This window comes from Giraffa tippelskirchi, chromosome 10 (assembly GCF_054371585.1).
Source record: "Giraffa tippelskirchi isolate mGirTip1 chromosome 10, T2T-mGirTip1v1.2.pri, whole genome shotgun sequence".
In the NCBI taxonomy this organism is placed as follows: Eukaryota; Metazoa; Chordata; class Mammalia; order Artiodactyla; family Giraffidae; genus Giraffa; species Giraffa tippelskirchi.
This window is the reverse complement of record NC_137284.1, coordinates 103,923,790-103,929,046: the sequence shown is the minus strand read 5'-3', so window position 1 is coordinate 103,929,046 and position 5,257 is coordinate 103,923,790. Positions and strand designations below refer to the sequence as shown.

The following is a 5,257-nucleotide window of genomic DNA, read 5'->3' as shown; positions in this document are numbered from 1 at the left end:
GTAGTTTGAGCATTCTTGGCATTGCCTTTCTTTGGGATTGGAATGAAAACTAACCTTCTCCAGTCCTGTGGCCACTGCTGAGTTTTCCAAATTTGCTGGCATATTGAATGCAGCACTTTCACAGCATCATCTTTGAGGATTTGAAATAGCTCAACTGGAATTCCATCACCTCCACTATCTTTGTTTGTAGTGATGCTTCCTAAGGCCCACTTGACTTCACATTACAGGATATCTGGCTGTAGGTGAGTGATCACACCATTGTGATTATCTGGGTCATGAAGATCTTTTTTGTATAGTTCTTCTGTGTATTCTTGCCACCTCTTCTTAATATCTTATGCTTTTGTTAGGTCCATACTGTTTCTGTCCTTTATTGAGCCCATCTTTGCATGAAATGTTTCCTTGGTATCTCTAATTTTCTTGAAGAGATCTCGAGTCTTTCCTGTTCTATTGTTTTCCTCTGTTTCTTTACACTGATCACTGAGGAAGGCTTTCTTTTTTTTTTTTTTTTTTTTTTTTTTTGACAGGAAATCGCATTTATTGGTGAGCATGATTAAGGAGGGGACAGACAGTGCTAACACTCATGAGTGCAGGGCCCGCCATTTGTCCAGGGGACCACGATTAGGGATGTATTTGACCCCACAGCCGTCCGGGATGAGTCGCTTTTCTGCCACCATGTTTTCAAATTCATCCGCGTTGAACTTGGTAAATCCCCACTTCTTGGAGATGTGGATCTTCTGGCGGCCAGGGAACTTGAACTTGGCCCGGCGGAGGGCTTCAATCACATGCTCCTTGTTCTGCAGCTTGGTGCGGATGGACATTATGACCTGGCCAATGTGGACCCTGGCCACTGTGCCCTGGGGCTTTCCAAAAGCACCGCGCATACCTGTCTGGAGTCTAGATTGGGGAACAGCAGGCTAGTCACGAATGCCCACTAGAAGAGTTGTCTCCAAGGTCCCTTAGGACAACCTGTACAGGCAACAGGTTGCATACACTACCAAGGAGGCTGCTGTTTGCAGCCATTGCACACTGGGCCCCCATGGGGAAAATGAGGAAGGCTTTCTTATCTCTCCTTGCTATTCTTTGGAACTCTGCATTCAAATGGGTATATCTTTCCTTTCCTTCTTTGCCTTTCACTTCTCTTCTTTTCTCAGCTATTTGTAAGGCCTCCTCAGACAGCCATTTTGCCTTTATGCATTTCTTTTTCTGGGGAATGGTCTTGATCCCTGCCTCCTGTACAATGTCACGAACCCCCATCCATAGTTATTCAGGCACTCTGTTTATCAGATGCAATCCCTTGAATCTATTTGTCACTTCCACTGTATATTTGTAAAGGATTTGATTTAGATCATACCTGAATGGTCTAGTATTTTCCCTACTTTCTTCAATTTAAGTCTGAATTTTGCAATAAGGAGATCATGATCTGAGACACTGTCAGCTCCTGGTCTTGTTTTTGCTGACTGTATAGAGCTTCTCCATCTTTGGCTGCAAAGAATATAATCAATCCGATTTCAGCATTGACTGTGTGGTGATGTCCATGTGTAGAGTCTTCTTTTGTGTTGTTGGAAGAGGGTGTTTGCTATGACCAGTGCATTCTCTTGGCAAAACTCTATTAGCCCTTGCCCTGCTTCATTCTGTACTCCAAGGCCAAATTTGCCTGTTACTCTAGGTATTTCTTGATTTCCTACTTTTGCATTCCAGTCCCCTATAATGAAAAGGACATCCTTTGGTTCTAGAAGGTATTGTCGGTCTGTATAGAACCTTCAGCCTTCTTCCTCTTCTGCTTCTTCAGCATTACTGGTCGGGGCATAGGCTTGGATTATTGTGATCTTAAATGGTTTCCCTTTAAAACGAAGAGAGATAATTCTGTCGTTTTTGAGACTGAATCCACATACTGCATTTTGGACTCTTTTGTTGACTATGATGGCTACTCCATTTCTTCTAAGGGATTCTTGCTCACAGCAGTAGATATATAATGGTCATCTGAGTTGAATTCACCCATTCCAGTCCATTTTAGTTCACTGATTCCTAGAATGTCGATGTTCACTCTTGCCACCTCCTGTTTGATACTTCTGATTTACCTTGACTCATGGTCCTAACATTCCAGGGTCTTATGCAATATTGTTATTTACAGTATCAGACTTTATTCCTATCACCAGTCAGATCCACAACTGTGTGTTGTTTTTGCTTTGGCTCTGTCTCTTCATTCTTTTTGGAGTTATTTCTCCACTGTTCTCCTGTAGCACATTGGGCACCTATCAGCCTGGGGAGTTCATCTTTCAGTGTCCTATCTTTTGGCCTTTTCATACTGTTCATGGGGTTTTCAAGGCAAGAATACCAAAGTGGTTTGCCATCCCCTTGTCCAGTGGGCCACATTTTGTCAGAACTCTTCACCATGACTCGTCCATCTTGGGTGGCCCTACATGGCATGGCTCATAGTTTCATTGAATTAGACAAGGCTGTGGTCCATGTGATCAATTGGTTAGTTTTCTGTTATTCTGGTTTTCATTCTGTTTGCCCTGTGATGGAGAAGGATATGAGGCTTATGGAAGCTTCCTGATGAGAGAGACTGACTGAGGGGGAAACTGGGTCTTGTTCTGATGGGTAGGGCCATGATCAGTAAATCTTTAATCCAATTTTCTGTTGATGGGTGGGGCTGTGTGCCCTCCCTGTTATTTACCTGGGGCAAACTATGGTGGAGGTAATGAAGATAATGGTGTCCTCCTTCAAAAGGTCCCATGCATGCACTGCTACACTCAGTGCCCCCAACCCTGCAGCAGGCCACCACCTACCCATGCCTCTGCTGGAGACTCCTGGACACTCACGGGCAAGTCTGGGTCAGTCTCCTGTGGGGTCACTGCTCCTCTTTCCTGGATCCTCATGCACACAAGGTTCTATTTGTGCCCTGCAAGAGTCTGTTTCCCAGTCCCGTGTAAGTTCTGGTGCTCTATGGTAAGGTTAATGGTGACCTCCTCCAAGAGGGTTTGTGCCATACCCAGGTCTGCTGCACCCAGAGCCCCTGCCCCTCCGGCAGTCCACTGCTGACCCGTAACTTCACAGGAGACACACAAACACAGTTCTGTCTCAGTCTCTGTGGGGTCTCTGGGTCCTGGTGTGCACAAGGTTTGTTTGAGCCCTCTTAGTGTCTCTGGCAGATATGGGGTTTGATTCTAAAGGTGATTTTGCCCCTCCTACCATCTTGCTGGGGCTTCTCCTTTGCTTGGGCATGAGCTTAGGTCTTCACAGCCACACTGTGTAGCCATTGCTCCACATTTTCAATAGCTAGGCAAAATTTCTCCCTTCAATTTTCTATGTTTCTTGATAGATATAGTTACAAATTAACTTTTCTTGATCTCATTATTTGTAAACCTCAATAAAGTATCATTCCTACAAACTATAACCCAGTTTTCAAGCTTGACTCATTCTTCTTTCGAAGAGAATGGGCCGCCTTTCTGTGTGCCTGGTGTCCTCCACCAGCGTTCAGAAGTTGTTCTGTGGAAGTTGTTCAGCATTCAAATAATCTTTTGATGAATTTGTAAGGGAGAAAGTGGTCTCCCCATCCTATTCCTCAGCCATTTAATTTCATGATCAGGGCATATTATGGCACCTGGGAATGCCTGGGAAATGCTAGTAACAGACACTTGTGGTTGCTGCCTGTATGCAAGTTATTGTTAATATGAAAAAAATGTGAAAACCTCCCCACACCCACACAGCTACTAGGGCATTGAAAAAAAACAACCCATTATTACTCCCATCACAATAACCATGATAAACCAGGAGACCAATTGACTATATGTCACCAAAATTGTCCAGGACCATATCAGATGACTTGAATTCAGACAGCAAGACTAGACATTTAAGGAAATTTGTACATAATTCACCAAACTCATTACCATACTCCTCTTTACAGCTGTGAGACATCACTCAAAGGCAAAGTGCCTCCATGAACTGTTCTGCCTCTTCCAGTATCAGCTTGAAGACCTGAGTTATTTGTGTCATGTGAAAAAGGCCTAGGAAATATTGGATTCCAACTATCTCTTGCTTCTCTCTTCTCCCAGTAATCTCTTCCTGCAGTGCACATGGTGAAAGCCTCTCCCAGAGAGAGTAATGAGACTGGGAGATGAATTAAGTCATTTATTTTTCCATTCCATCATGAAAGAGTCCAACATGACCACTTTCAACAAGAAGCCAATGGATCATGTGATCACTCAGCAGTGCTCATTCTCTCTCAGCACATCTGAATTTATTCATGAAGGCAGAAAGCATCATCAAAAGCCTTGGATGAGACTACATGAAATTCAATAGGCCCGATGATGCTTCAAAAAAACCTTCCTATATGTGTAAGCTGCATACACATTCTACAGGGTAACCTGTAATAGATAGGAAATATTGACATTCATGAAGCAATGGTCCACTCTGCCTCCCCAAAGGGGCTGGCTTCAAAGCCACAGCCACCTACAGCGACCAGAAACACCCAGAAAATGTGAAGTGGTCTTACTGATGCTTTCATAATGTCTCCAACTCTGTATCTAAACATTTCTGATTCTCAGTAGATAAAATTTAAATTTTTTTTCATAAAAGATTTCAGGGAAACATACAAGAATTTTGATATTTTGAGTACATTTTCTATTCTCCTTAATATGTCACTCACCCATGAAATGCTGCAGCTTGCAAGGGTCAAATATTCTTGAAGATTGAGCCTGCGTTCCAGATAAAAACAATTTTTACATTTGGCCTGCCTCATGTAATCTCTATTTCATAATCAGACTGTGAAATCCCAACTGTTTCCTTGAATGCCTTTTCAACTGGTCCTAAAAGAAAACCTGTCAAGTCTGTATTGCTGACAGTTGATTGCTTACTTGGCAATCTCTTATCCTCAGGTTTCATAGCAATGGGAAATGCCACTAAAAAGATGGCCATGTTCCTCATGAAGAGGTGAAACTTCACAGTGAGAGTAAGAAAATATCTAAACCATTCCCATGAATATGAATGAATGCTTAACCATCATATACTCTCATCAGTCATTTGGTTGGGGGGAGGGGGACAAATATTTCTGTGAGAATTTGGTGGTGGTAGTAGTTTAGTCCCTATTCTATATTTAGACTACAAGCTCAGGAACAACCCTCCCACTAACTTTCTCTATTGCCACCAGGGAGCACAGGAAATAAAAACTTGCCTGGGTCCTTTGTTCTCAAATTTACTTCCAACTTAACTCTGCTGATATTCAATCTTATCTCCCACCACACTCCACACTCTGACC

At 43.0% G+C, this 5,257-nt stretch overlaps 1 non-coding gene across 1 annotated transcript; it reads right to left on the bottom strand.

The window, feature by feature from the left end:
* Positions 1-938: 938 nt before the first annotated feature.
* On the bottom strand, positions 939-1,076 carry LOC145524936 (small nucleolar RNA SNORA70). The gene has a single exon (XR_014067966.1). It is a non-coding gene; the product is annotated as a small nucleolar RNA SNORA70 (small nucleolar RNA).
* Positions 1,077-5,257: the final 4,181 nt, after the last annotated feature.